Below are 15,738 nucleotides of genomic sequence, written 5' to 3'. Positions count from 1 at the left end.
GCACATTTAAAAACAAACAAAACCAATTTGTGTTTCTTGTGTTTGGGGAATTTGGGAATGAAACCATGGATATTTATTTTGTCATCAGATTCTTTGTTGGGAACACCTTTACATTCCTATAACTTCAAATTTACAAATTTGACTCAATCAGTTATAAAAAGCATAAAAACAGCTTGATATAAAAATGTTTGGTTTTTTTTAAACTAGGAATGTAAATAGACCCTATGTTATGAGGGAAGGATTCCTGGGTTTAGAATCAGAAGACCTGGGTTCATTCCTGGCTCCGATATTTACTGCCTGTGTTATTTATTAAATAGTCCCTACTATATGCCAGGCTAATATGCTAAGCACATTACAATAATATCTCAGTTCTCACAACCTTCTGAAGTAGATATTATTCTTTATTATTCCTATTTGATTTGAGGAAACTGAGGCAAACATGTTAAGTGACTCATCCAGGATCACACATCTAGTGAGTATCTGAGGCCAGTTTTGAATTCTGGTCTTTCTGATGCCAGACCCAGTGCTGTATCCACTGAGCCACCCAGCTGCCTACCTGTATAACTTTGAATAAGTCATGTCACAACCTCTCAGGGTCTGTTTCTTCTAAATGACACATTTGTTTAGTACAGGGGTGGGGAACCTGCAGCCTCGAGGCCACATGTGGCCCTCTAGGTCCTCGGGTGCAACCTTTTGACTGAGTCCAAGTTTTACAGAACAAATCCTTTTATTAAGGGTATTTGTTCTGTGAAATTTGGATTCAGTCAAAGGGCTGCACTTGAGGACCTAGAGGGCCACATGTGGCCTCGAGGCTGCAGGTTCCCCACACCTTGTTTAGTAGATAGAGTTTTAGACCTAGAATCAGGAATATATGTGTTCAAATTCCACCTCACACACTTACTAGCTATGTGACTTGCAAGTCACTTGTCCTCAGTTTCTTCATCTCTAAAATAGGGAGAAGAATTAATGTAACCCCTCATGGGGTTATTGTGAAGAGCTAATGAGATACCCTGAGTAAAAAGCTTCGCAAACTTTAGAGGGCTACATAAATATCAGTAAAATGAGAGCTAATCTTCCAGCTGTCAACTTGAGATCCTAATAGATGCCCATTATTTTACATGTACAAGACAGCAATCAGCTGTTTGTTAAAGGTCAGTAGAGCTGGAGAGGACCTTAGCAGTCATTTAGTCCATCCTCTTGTTTTACAAATGAAAAAATAGGAACCCAGAAAAGGGAAGGTACTAGGCCCAAGATCATACACCTAGTACCAACACTCAAACCCAGGTCTTCTGAGTCCAAGTTCAGCACTCTTTCTACTACACAGAAGTTATATCTCATTAGATGCATTCAATGATTGAATCTTGGAATTAAAAGTCAACTTTCTGTCATGTGATCTATTCTGACCTATCTCATTGGTTGTCCTGGACAGCTAAATTCGAAGCGTTGTGTGAAATCAACACATGGAAAAGTAGTAGGTTTGTTCTATGAATTTGTCTGTCATTGCCCACTTTTTGCTTGGTGGAACTCGAGAGAAATGAAGGAATACAGTTTGAAAAATTCTGCCTTACAGGATAATGTCCAAATCCTTTGGCCTGGAATTCAGGACCTTCTACAATCTGGTGTATGTGCCCATGGCCTGACAGGAGCTACTGAATCAAAAAGAGACTTAGTGGGCACTTGCCCAAGGTCAGAGCAACATATCAATGCAAATTAGGGTATTGGTGGGAAGGGGACTTCAGTTTACCACAATTAAACGTAAAGGACAGAGGATGTGATTTTCCCAGTTGGTAGAATTACATATGATGAGGTTTTGATGGGTTAAAAATGTTTAACACCCTATGATCTCTCTATGAGGTATAACCTCTGAGTGAGAAGAGAACTTGATTAGCTGATCAAATTAGCCACACCCTGGGGGACTTTAAAGTCGCTAAGCCCTAACCAAATTTCAGTGTTTTAAGAATGGAAGAGATTGCAAGCCAGGAGCTGTCAGTGGTGTAGAAAGAGATTTCTCTCTCTTCTCTTCCACCAGATATCAGCTGTGTAGTTTAGAAGGGTAGCTATTGAATCAGTCAGAGACTCCACACCTAATAGGGAGAAAAGACAAATAAACCAGATAGGTGTAATTACAGAGGAGCAGTTCCTGAGGGAGGAAGCAGCTTCAAGGGGGTGTGCCCACTGGAACCAAAGAAGAAAGCCAGGCTACCAAGAACAGACCCAGATGAATGTCTTCCCCACTCCCTTTCCTATATGTTTCAGAATGCAGCCATGGGTCATTTGAATAACTCCAACCAGCTCTCCAAGGAAAAACATGGGGAAAAGAGAAACAATTAGAGAGTAGGGATGTTACCCAGAGTTGCTAGACCTGCCAGGAAGTGATGATGTAAGCAGTGCTGAAACAGAGAAACACAAACACCATAGGTACCCTTTTACAGATTTGGTGAGGAAGTCTTACTTTTAAAATATAAGTGAGACAGTTCAGTCCCCTAAGAAGTCCCTTGTGTATGAAGGCTATGGCCATAGGGAACTGTAAAGTCTTCAGGAAAAAGTAGTCACCTTGGTTCAGAGTACATTCTTAAACTATACATCCATACCTGGAGTATTTTTCCTCCTTCAAACCAGTTTATAAAGATCTGGTACCCTGGTTGAAGGGAACTAGTGCCATTGGCTTGGGGGGCATCAGATACTGAAGTTCATCAATCATTTGGGTGGAAGCAATAAGCCAGAGAAATGAGAAAATCTCCCAAAGTATACTCAGGTCTTTCATACCATGATGGAACACCTCTAACACAAGGGTTAGAAAATTTTAGAATGGTACCAATTCAATCTAAAGTTGCAATTGTGGGTAGGGGTCATGAATCCTCATTCAATTTCTCAAACAGAATCATCTGCCTGTCTAGTGTGGTATAGCCTTTCAAGTGTTGTATTATCCACTACTTAAAGGTCCTGAGAGTTAACTGTCTGAGAAGAAAAGAGGCAGTGGGACCTCATGAATTCTTCTTCAGCATAGTACTTTCAACAATTCTGGTGGAGAAGGAAGGCACAGTACTTTAAAATTGAGTGGTGTCTTTAACAAAATGGTTGACTCTTTGGTGCTACCCGCACCAGAGGTTTCTTAATCTTATATGGATTCCTCCTGCTCTAAATATCTGCCTTTTAATCAATCTCACTACCTGCCCCAGCAGCAAGGTGTTCTGAGGAAATCTTGCTACGGACACAACTTAGCTTTTCAGTCTATATCTGCTCTCCCTCCATTGAACCACCTGTTCATGCCCAGGTGGGGATTTCCCTTCTCACCAGGGAATTGCTTAATCATTAGTACATATCATCCCTGCCCCTGGTAGGTTGTGACAGCTGGCACCAAAAACACCTGAGCAGTCTTCACATTTCTTCCTCTACCCACATTCTCTGAACTCCAGCCAAACTGAACAATTCACCATCCCCTGAACATGTTCTAGCCTTGGCTCAGCTATCCCCTCTGCTTACAGTGGCTTCCTATCCCCACCTGAAATCCAACCTGTTCTTCAGTTCAATTGCCACCTCCTCTGTGTGAAGCCTTTTCTCAGCCTTCTAGGTGGAAATATTCTTTCTGCCCTTGACATTTTCTTAGGACTTTGAATATACCTCTCAATACACTTAGCATGTTATTTTATTTTCTATTTTAATTATTTGTACATGCTTCTCATCTGTTCCTTTAAGAACTCATATTCATATGACACTTTCATGTTTTCAAAGTGTTTTTCTCACAACAGCCCCATGAGGTAAATAATGGGTAAGTATTCTCTCATTTCCACTTAGCAGATCAAGCATTGGAGGCCCAGAGAAATGAAGTGATTGGTCATGGTCACACATCGAGTGTCAGAGTCAGGATTGGAATTCAACTCTCACTACAAATCCAAAATTCTTTACACAATACCACAAACTCTTGTGGAGCAACATAATGGAAAGTGAACCAAACTTGGATTTGAGACCTGAGTTTGAGTCCTGGTTGGGACATTAACCAACTATTTGACCTTGTACAAGTTTTCTGTATCCCTCCAGAGTTCCATTTCCTCATCTTTAGGAATATGGTGTTAGATTAGATGACCTCTTGGAACAAGGAACAATCTATGAATCTAGGATGTATTGTTTGTCTTTTTTATCTTTATATTTTTCTGCCTAGTACAACATATTACACCAACTATGTGCTTAATGCTTGTGGAATTGAAATGGATTCTGACACTAGGAAGGGCCAACAGTGTCCTTTGACTATGAAATACGAGTGGATCCCACATTTATGGAAAAGAATCCATCCACAAAGATTAGTCACTATTCACAGAATGCTTAAAAAAAAAGCACAAATGAGATACTGAGTGAAATAAGCTGAAAAGCCTATATACAATGACTCCAATAATGTAAATAAAAACAATGCTAAAGAAAGCTGAACTCTAAGTAATTATGGTAACTGATTTGGGTCCAAGAGAACAGATAATGAAACATTAACTCCCTCTTCTTGGCAGATAGGTGGGAAACTACAGGGACAAAATGTTGAATATATCAGTATACACACACACACACACATCTAAAGATACACACACACACACATCTGGATTACATGTGTATGTATTACATAATAGATATGTGTGTATATATATATACTGCATCTGATGATATATTTAACATATGCATAAATATACAATACACATGTACATATGTATATCTGTATATACACATATACATATATATATACACATCCAGGCTGGTCTGGGCATACCCAGTTATCCTAACATGGAGGCACCCTGAGGGACTTTTGGAGCATGTCCAGATTGTCTCTCACGGAGTCTTCTACATCCCCTATGACATGGGTAGGGGTAGCCTCCTTTGATTGTTTGCCTGCATCTTTAAAACTGGCAAGACTGAATCAGTCAGTCCTTTTTGGGCCACTCATTTCCTCTACCCTTTTCCTTTAGGCAACTCTTACCTGCTGTGTCCAGAGTGTAAGGATTCCAGTTCATCTATAGCATGAACTAAATCAATGAGAGGGAAAGGACTTTCCTTCTCCTGCTTTCCCTCTTTTATCTCAGCTCAGAGAAATAGGCCTAGGGGTGTTTGTTTTTGTTCTGTGTTGTTTGCCCTCAGTTTCGGGTGCCTCAGGTGATCCTTATGGGACTTCATGGGAACCCTAGGGGACCAAGAGTTGGAGCCATGGAGACCTTAGAGCTAGGATTTCAAGCAGGGTGGGCAAGTCAGCCAGCCCACATGAAAGCTCTGAGGAGCCAGGATAGCTGGGACTCAAGCCCAAGGAAGGTTTTGGACTTGGAACTGGGATTGTGCTCTATGGGAACCAAGCTAAACTATGAACCTAATCCCTTCCTCTCCCCAGGGACTGAAGTGGTACAAAGAAAAACATGCCTGCTAGGTGTTGGGGGAGTAAGTTAGTATATTTGTAATTTTACCTTTTGAAGTAAATATTTCTGTGCAAGAGCTAGTCTGACTGTTATTGGCTAAATGGAACTTGTGTGCAGGAGACCACCTCTACAATTGAGATAACACTGTTGGGAGCTGGAGCACAGAACAGAAGAGCCTAGGTCCTCCCAAGCCCCCTTAAGGGGACCAGGGAACCCAAAGGGGGGGGTGAAATTATAAAATCTAACCTACGGACCTTCCGGCCATGGGGACCAGGGGGATCTATGGTACATATATACGTATTATTTTTGCTTGATTGTTTTTCTTTGTTATAAGGGGTAGTGCTCAGTTCTAGAGGCATCAGGGAGGGGGTCAGAAAAGACTATGATGTTAAAAAAAGTGGGAGGGGGCTTCAATAAATTTTATTTTTTAAAGAATGCATCAGTAAATTCCCAAAAAATAAAAAAAAATTACTAGGACGTATACACACTACTGCAAGGAAGTTTTCTGGTCAATTCCCTACTCCTGGAAGGGCCCCACCCCTTGTCTCTTGCTTTTGAAATCCTACAAGGCCCACTCAACTGGCACTTGATCTAGGAAGCTTTCCCTGATTCCCACAGTCAGAAACAGGATAATAGGATGTGAGAATTGGAAGGGATCTCAGAAACACCCTCATTTTACAGATAAGGAAGTAGGCCCAGACAGAGGAGGGGACTTGTCCAAACTTGCATAGGTCGTAATAAATAGAAGAGCTGGAATGTGAACCCAGATTTTCTGACTCCAAATCCAGCCCTCTTTCTACTGCGATTTGTTGTCTTCTTAGCCACAACCCATAATACTTTCTAGCTCTCATGCACTTGTTCTATTTTGGATTAAGTTATTTATAGCTGACATTTATGGTTTACAAAGTACTTCCATTTCTCATTTGGTCCCCACAAAGACACTATGAGGTAGGTGGTGCAGCTGTTATTATCCCCCCCCATAAGACACTCCATCTCTCAGCTCCAGGCATTTTCACTGGCTGTTTGAAATGATCTTCCTTCTCACCACCTCCTTCTCCTAGCTTCCTTTGCTTTCTTCAAGTCTCACCTTAAGTTTCCAGATCCCTCTTTATGCTAATGCCTTCCCTCTGAGATTATCCCCCATTTTATCACCTATATCTAGTTTGTACGTAGTTGTTTTCATGTTGTCTACCCATCTTTAGATTATGAGCTCCTTGAGAACAGGAAATATCTTTTTTTTAAATTATTTTATTTTTAGTTTTCAACAATCACTTCCATACACTTTTGATTTTTAAATTTTTCTCCCCCTCCCTCCCCAGGATAACATGCAATCTGATATAGGCTGTATATATACATTCCTATTAAACATCTTTTCACATTAGTCATATTGTAAGGAAGAATTAGAACCAATAGGAGGAACCACAAGAAAGAGGAAACAAAACAAAACAGAAGAAAAAAAAGAGCAAATAGTATGCTTCAATCTGCATTCAAACTCCATAGTTGTTTCTCTGGATGTGGATAGCATTTTTGCCTTTTCTTTTTATCCTCAGTGTTTAGCACAGTCCCTGGCACATAGTACATCCTTAATAAGGCTAGTTGACTGAAGAGGAAACTGAGGTTTATACATAAAATGACTTGCCTAGGGTCACATAGCTAATAAGCAGCAGAGCATAGGTCCAGAAGCTTGACAAAACAATCTAACACACACACACAGACACACACATCTCTCTAGTCCACAAATCCCTTTGGCATCAACTTGGTAGCATTATTCAAATAAACCAGCACTGTTTCTGGTTATATCTAGAGTATGGTTAGTCCAGCACCCTTGAGCATTTTCAGGTTCAGAGACAGTATAGAGCAGGGGAAAGAATTCTAGAAATTCTTACTACACCTTTGATGGTGGTGATTATAGTTTGAAGCCAGCTCAAATGGCCATTTATAGTAGCTAAAATCTGCCCCTAAGTAACTCCCACCCTTTGCTCCTACTTCTACCTTCTGGTGCTAATCAAAACAAGCCTTATCTTTCTTGCATGCAATGAGCTTTCTGTCTTTATTACGTCCTTCTGGAGGCTGCTCTTTCCAAATATTTCTTTCTGCCTTCACTGGTTCCACTCAACTTCTTATTTTGGGGTTGATTGTGTTGGCAACCTCTAAAATCTGTGGCATTTTGTTTTTCTAAATGAACTTCTTTAACAATTGTAAAAATATTTAATCACCTCCCTTTGTCTCTTGCCCTTGAACTAGGAATGTTTTCTCATGTTTGATAACAGATCTTGCCATCTCTCTGGCAAATATTCCCCTAGAAATTGTACCCCCTTTTCCCTTTTGCTGATACCCTCTTTCTCTACCCCTTGTCCTGTGAAATGCTTTACTTAATTATCCTAAGTTGCCACAGAACGTTTCTGGTTGTGTACTCTAACCAGGAGTGAAAAGTCACAAAAACGAATGTGTACTCTAAGAAACTAAAGTTCCTATCAGCCATCGGTGTCCCTCAGTTAATAAAATTCTTTGCTTTTAGTTTGGCCTCATATCTTTGGTCCACAGCCATCTGACCAATATTTGTGGATGCATTTGCTCCTCAGGGTTCTACTATTTCTGGTCAAGAAATTCCTCAACCGGCATCACTGAGAGGATATTGGTGAGTGTGTGTCTGTGTGTCTGTGTGTCTGTGTATGTGAAGTATCACTGAGTTGCTTTATTTTCTATACAAAAAGGAGAAATCAGATGCCCAACTATGTAAACAACTAACTGTAGGATGAGCAGAGGAAACAGGCTAGTAATACCAAAAAAGATGACAATGTTATTTTTTTTTTAGTGAGGCAATTGGGGTTAAGTGACTTGCCCAAGGTCACATAGCTAGTATGTGTCAAGTGTTTGGTCTGAGGCCGGGTTGGAACTCAGGTCCTCCTGACTTCAAGGCCGGTGCTCTATCCACTGCACGACCTAGCTGCCCCCCAATGTTTTTTTTACTGATTTATTTTGATTTATCAACAATCACTTCCATAAGTTTTTGAGTTTTAAATTTTTCTTCCCCTTCCTTGCCACCTCCCTCTCCAAGATGGTCACAATCTGGTATAGGCTATACATATACATTCCTATTAAATATATTTTCACATTAGTGATGTTGTAAGGAATAATTAGAACCAATAGGAGGAACCACAAGAAAGAGAAAACAAAACAGAACAGAAGAAAAAACAGCAAATAGTATGCTTTGCTCTGCATTCAAACTCCATAGTTCTTTCTTTGGATATGGATAGCATTTTCCATCATGAGACCTTTGGAGATGTCTTAGATCCTTGTATTGCTGAGAAGGGCTAAGTCTATCAACGTTAGTCATCGTACAATGCGGCTGTTAGTGTGTACAACGTTCTCCTGGTTCTGCTGACTTCACTCAGCAGGATGACAATTTTAAAAAGTCACATTTGTAAGAGAGGTATCTCACAACAGTACTTAGGCTGTATTGGGCAAATCTTTGATGGTAGACAGGCCAAGAGGTCATGTGCTTTCCAGTTTTTGTGACCTCAGCAGATGGGTGACATGACTGAGTTCAAAATGGCATGTCAATGAAAAGTCACTGTCAAGGGCATAAATGGATTCCATACTTGTAAACCTGATCCAAAAAAGTAATTAAATGTTGTGTGCTATTAAAATGTTAACTCAAAAAAACCCCAAATAGTCATAGGAAAACTTCAGTGGTTCCAGTAAGGCATCAATGGGCTGCTGGTTTGACCTTTTGCGGACTGGGCTAGGAGAGTGACCTCAGCAAACCAAACACTTAGAAACGTAATGACAAGTCAGCAGCCTTGAATCAAGAGTTCAAAATAACTAACTGTCCCTTTTTTGAGTAGTATTTCATATAAAACACGAAATCAAGTTCTACCTTTTTCATTAAAAAAACGCTAATATTTTTGTAGATAAAAAATACATATATTTACATATTTCTTTAAAAAGAGAACGGAGACATTTCAACATTTCAAGAGACTTGGACAGACCCTCTCATATTCCTGCTGGTCATTCGAGGACAAATGCACTAAAGCAAAGGCTCTCTTCCGATAAATTTCCCTGCTATAATTACAGACCTTGCCTGTCTTGTGTCAGATAACTTCTTCCTCACACTCACTGAGCCATCTTGCATGCCAAAGGAGGGTATCAGACATGTTAATAGACTTGAGCCCCTGACTCTTGGTATCATTATGATGCCTATGTTCACTTCACTCTATTTGTGCACCCAATCAACCTTCCAGTCCAGCAGGAAGTTTCCATTATCCTTCACTCCAAGGTCTATCTAGTGAATGGCCATTTGCAGCTTAGCCATTGTGTCAGACATCTGGGCCAAGGTCATGGGCCCGTATGCCATTGAGATGACTTCAATTAGAATTTACCTTTACCCCCTGGACCCCAAGACTCTTTGAATTCTCCCTGTAACAGTTCTAGTCCTGGATCACAGCCTCCACTGCTTTTGATGAGACTGAGGTCAGGGTCTACTTCATCAGCCCGATCAATAGCAAGATCAAGTTCAAGATGCTGGTCTAGGTCCCTTAATGTTAAGCCATTCTGAAGATTTAACTGCTGGGCCTGAAAGGATGTAGAATTACAGACAATGTTTAGATTTTCTTGTACAGTATGGTCAATGTTGGAACCACTTTCAGTTCTCAGCACTCTGTTATTCTCCATGTGGTTCTCCACATTCCCTCAGCCAGCAAGCAGCTTGGCAGGCCACAACATTCCTGTTCCTGAGGGCAACCTCTGTGTGTGTGGGTATATTTTAATGGGCATTTATAGTAATGAGTAATTTACAATTTCTGAAAGCACTATGCAGTTGCAATATGTAATTTAGCTCAACCTCCTCTTCCTATTCAATTCTGGCCCCCACTTATTTTACACCAACAGAATTTGGTCAAGGTACATAAGTTGTTTGACAAATTTGACAGGCTGCTTGTCTAACATCATGTTTCATTCAGGGCCATATGCATTTTTTTCATCCACTTTGTTTTTCCAGTGTGGTTGCTTAAACCAGTTCTTTGGTTTTTATGGATTTTTACAAATTACAACCCTTTTTTTTCTTTTCTTCTTTTTCAGTTAAAGACAAGGTTTATTAGAACATCCGTCATATTGGGCAGACTCTTAAGACGTCTGAAAGTCTGTGAGGTATAGATTCTAAGAATCTGAGCCTATAACATTCTTTATAATATGCATGCTGCATGGTATGGTGCGTCTTGAAATAACAGATCTGGGTTTCAATTCCAGCTTGGACATTATGTGACTATGGACAAATCACTCTCCTCTAATCCTGAGTTTCCTCATCTGTGAAATGAAGACAATCATATTTTTGCAACAATTTTTATTTTAAAAAGTTTCCTAAACCTTGAGAGCAATAGAAATATTGTTATTATCACTAATACTATTATTACTTTTTTTATTTGCTTTGTCATTTGAATATATGAGTGCTTGAAGAACCCTGCTGTAAATAGGCAATTCTTTTATTTGGATTTAACATACGACATCTTCCATGGCGTTGTCCAAACAAACAAAATTTTGAGAAATTGAGAATTTAGATGGGCATTGCTGTTACCATGCATAATGATCTCCTGGTTCTCTCATTTTACATTGCATCAGGTCATATAGGTCTTGCCATCTTTGTTTGTCTTTTTACCACCCTATCATCATTTCTTATAGCACAATAGTACTCCGTTACAATCATGTGTCACAACTTGTTCAGCCATTCGTCAATTGAGGAATATTCTCTCAATTTCCAAATCTTTGCCACGATAGAAATATAAATATTTTTGTACATATACATCCTTTTCCTTTTTCTTTGATCTCTTTGGGATATAGACCTAATAGTGGTATTTCTGGGTCAAAGGATATGTATAGTTTTATAGCCCTTTATGTGTAATTCCAAATTGTTCTCCAGAATGGTTAAAATAGTCCACAACTGAACTAACAGTCTATTATTGTATCTATTTTCCCTCATCCCCTCTAGCATTTCTCATTTTTTGTAGGTATGAGGTGATACTTTGGAATACATTTAATTTGCATTTCTCTAATTGATAGAGATTTAGAACATTTTTTATATGACTATAGATAGCATTGATTTCATCTTCTGAAAAGTGCCTGTTCATGTCCTTTGACCACTTATCAGTTGGGGAATTACTTATATTCTTATAAATTTGACTTGGTTCTCTGTATATTTGAGAAATGAGGCCTTTATCAGAGAAACTTTCTGTAAAAATTTTTGATAAAAATGTTTGATATTACTTCATTGTCTATAGTACCTTTTATCAAAATATAGTTTTCCTGAATATCTCTTTTAATTAGGTCTATTTTTGCTTTTGCTATGTCTGAGATCATGACCACTACCTCTGTCTTTTTTATTTCAGCGGAACGAAGCATAATAGATTTTGCTCTAGTCCTTTATTTTAACTCTGTGCGTCTCTTTCTGTTTCAAGTTTGTCTCTTGTAAACAATATATTGTTGGATTCTGCTTTTTAATCCATTTTATTATCTGCTTCTGTTTTATGAGTGAGCCCATGCTATTCACATTCATAGTTATGATTACTAACTATATTTCTCTCCATCCTTTTTTCTTCTCTTTATCCTTCTCATTCTTTTTTACCTGTCCCTCCTCAAAAGTCTGTTTTGCTTCTGACCATTGCCTCCTTTAATCTCCTGTCCCTTTTATCATTCTCCTACCCCCCCCATTCCTTATCCCCTTCTCTTCCTATTTCCCTATTGGGTAAGATAGATTTCTGTACCCAACTGAGTATGCATACATATATATTCTTTGAACTAATTCCAATGAGAGTGAGGTTCAAGTATTATCTGCCACCATCTTCATTTTGCCTTCCACTATAAAAGTTCTTTCTTGCACACCTCTTCTAAGTGAGATGATTTTCCCCATTCCACCTCTACCTTCCCTTTCTTTCAATGCATCCCTTTTTTCCATCCTTTTATTTTTGTATGTCATCTCAACATAATTGACTCACACAACCATGCCCTCTGTCTATGTAGTCTCTTTCTAACTGCACTAATAATGATAAAGTTCTTAGGAGTTATAGATATCACCTTCCCCTATAGAAATATAAACAGTTTAACTTTATTGAGTCCTTTTGACGTCTCTTTCATGTTTACTTTCTTATACTTCTCTTGAATCTTGTGTTTGAATGTCAAATTTTCTATTGAGCTGAGGTCTTTTCTTCAGGAATTCTTGAAAGTCCTCTATTTCATTAAATATCCATTCTTCCCCCACAGGATTATACTCAGTTTCACTGGATAGGTGATTCTTGGTTGTAATCCTAGCTCCTTTGCCTTAGGGAATATCATATTCTAAGCAAATCTTGTGTGATCCTGACTGTGGCTCCTTGATGTGTGAATCATTTCTTTTCATCTGCTTGCAATATTTTCTCCTTGACCTGGAAGTTCTGGAATTTGGCTATAATATTCCTGGAAGTTTTCATTTTGGTATCTCTTTCAGGAGGTGGTCAGTGGATTCTTCAGTAGATTAAACCTCTGGACCTAAGATATTGGGGCTGTTTTCCTTTACAATTTCTTATAATATGATATCTAAGCCCTTCTTTTAAAGTGACTTTCAAGTAGTTCAATAATTCTTAAATTATCTCTCCTCAATCTATTTTCCAGGACAGTTGTTTTTCTTATGAGATATTTCACATTTTCTTCTGTTTTTTTTTTTCATTCTTTTGATTTTGTTTTATTGTTACTTGATGTCTCATGGAGTCATTAACTTGCACTTGCCCAATTCTAATTTTTAAGGAATCATATTCTTCAGTGATATTTTGTAGTTATTTTTCCATTTGACCAATTCTGCTTTTTAAGGAGTTCTTTTCTTCAGTATTTTTTGTACCTCTTTTACCAAGCTGTTAATTCTCTTTTCATAATTTTCTTGCATCACTCTCATTTCTTTCCCCAATTTTTTCTCTATCATTCTTAGCTTTCTTTAACGCTTCCAGGAATTTTTGTTGGGCTTGCGTCCAATTAGCATTTTTCTTTGAGGCTTTCCTTGTAGCAGTTTTCACATTATTGTCACCTTCTGAGTTTATGTCTTGGTCTGTCTTGCTACCATAGTAGATTTTTATGATCAAGTTCTTTGTTGCTGTTGTTTGCTCATTTTCCCAGCCTAATTCTTAACTTTGAACTTTATGTTAAAATGGGGTTCTGCTCACTTCAGGGTGGGAAGGCACTATCCTAAGCTTCAATCTTTTTCCATGCTGCTATTTGCAGAGATAGTTTTGGGGTCTTCAAGTTTTTGGTGCTTCCAAGGTGGTGTGATCTGGGGGAGAAGTATGGTCATTACTCTCCTGGTCTGTGCTCTAGTATTTACCTGGGAAGGGCCCTTGCTCTCCTGAAGCCACAAGTACTAGCACTAGCACTTTTTTTGGCCCTGGAACTGTGACCAGGTCAACTACTATCCTGCAGCAACAAACACTACTGCTCTTCTCAGCTCTGAACCACAACCCAGAGCTGCTGATGGGCAAAAGCATTGCCACTACTATCCTGCAGCAACAAACACTACTGCTCTTCTCAGCTCTGAACCACAACCCAGAGCTGCTGATGGGCAAAAGCATTGCCAATCAGCATCAGCTTCACCCAGTGCCAGCAAATGGTCCCCTGTGATCTCTTTCTGACCCTCTACCATCTCCGGAAGCTGATGCCACTGTTGCTGCTGTTGCAAGTGCCTCCAAGGTCCACTACTGATGGTGCTGCAACAATCTGAGCCAGCTCCCGCTCCGAGATCACAGAGGTCCCCTGCCCACCTCCTTAGTTGTTTTAGGCTGAAAAAAATGTTCTACTCCGACCTTTTGTTGGCTCTGTTGCTCCAAAATTTGACTTAAAGTGTTATTTTAAAGTTGTTTGGAAGGGAATGTTCAATGGGTTGCTGCCTGTACTCAACCTATTGGCTCTATCTAAATACTTAGTTATTAATAGATTGGCCCCAGAGGACAAAATTAGAAAAATTAAGAGGCAAATTAGGCTTAATATTAAAAAAATCCTCCCTAACAATGAAAGGTCTCTCAAAGTGGAATTGGTTACCTTGAGAGTTAGTAGGTTTCTCTTTATTGTAAATTTTAAAGCCCCATTGAAATGTGAATTATTAGTATTATTATGGAAGGAGCAGAGTTGGAGAATTACCAAGCCCAAGCCAGAGCTCATTTCGTGACAGAGGAAAGGTCATATAGACACAGTGTGTTAGGAGTCTGTTAGTGTCAGACTCAAGAATATCAAACAAATTACCACAAGATGCAACAGATTTGGAGGGGGAGGAGGGGTTATGCTGAGTGGCAGCAGCAACTGAGGAAATGCTATTTCCACCCAGGTTTTCTAGGGACTGATGCTTTTCTAACTGGCTCCAATATAGGCACAATAGGCCTCAGCTGATGCTGACAGCCTCTCAGGAGGGCAGTTCACCCTAAGCATCCTGATGGCTTCTGTTTACCACGTAATGTCCCTTCAATGGTTCCTAGGGGCAGCTGGCCAGGTGGTGGCTTGGTTCCCCTGTAATAAAAACACAGGTGTTGCAGACATCATCTTTAATGTCCTTGCCAGTAAAGGGGGCAATGAGTTGCCCTTCTCTGCTTAGAAACAGACCCTTAGTCCTCTGAACTTTGCTCTGGGGGGCCATGGGACAACCTTCCTACCCTTCATGCCTTGCTCACACTCCATCCACCACTCCCAGCATGCTCATTTAACTACAGCATTTAGGGTAATTAAACCCTGTAAGGCGGCTGGCCAGGTGACATGGGCCAGCTGATCTTTCATCTCATTGTTTAATGCCTGGCATTCATGCCCTAAAGCACGTGACTGGGCTAGCTGAATGGTAACACCAGGTGTTGAAATTCTGTTATTGAGCCTGGTGGCCCAGTACCGACACTGAAGCGCCATCATCTCTGTGACTGACCATCTTTCCTCTTCTGGGGAGGAGTACCAAGTGTTTTGGATTGGGTAGTCTGCTGGCTGACTAGAAGAGGGGCTAAGAATAAGTGTGATTTCAGGGAGTTAGAGCCAGAAGGGTGAACAGAAGACTGCAGTTCTGGTCATCTGAGATGTCAGTGAGCTGAGACACATGGAAGCCAAAGGCTCAGGGAGCTGAGATTCAAGGACGCAGAGAAAGGTTAGACCTTTTGAAAACTCCAAGTGGAGCACATGCTGCTCTTGAGAATCCTAGAGTATTAGAGAGGAGAGAGAACTTAGCAATCATAGGATTAAGAGCTAAAAGGGACCTTAAAAAGTCATCCAGTCCAATCTTAGTTCCCTCCATTTTACAGATTAATAAATTGAGTACCAAAATGTTTAAGTGATCCATTCAAGACAGCATGGGTATTAAGTGGCAGAACCTAGT

At 39.8% G+C, this 15,738-nt stretch overlaps 1 pseudogene; it reads right to left on the bottom strand.

The window, feature by feature from the left end:
• Positions 1–5,137: 5,137 nt before the first annotated feature.
• Positions 5,138–10,109, bottom strand: LOC114047268 (annotated as a pseudogene).
• Positions 10,110–15,738: the final 5,629 nt, after the last annotated feature.

The sequence above is a fragment of the Vombatus ursinus genome, unplaced genomic scaffold (assembly GCF_900497805.2).
Source record: "Vombatus ursinus unplaced genomic scaffold, bare-nosed wombat genome assembly UNPS02014786.1, whole genome shotgun sequence".
Classification (NCBI taxonomy): Eukaryota; Metazoa; Chordata; class Mammalia; order Diprotodontia; family Vombatidae; genus Vombatus; species Vombatus ursinus.
This window is presented reverse-complemented; position numbering and strand designations above follow the sequence as displayed.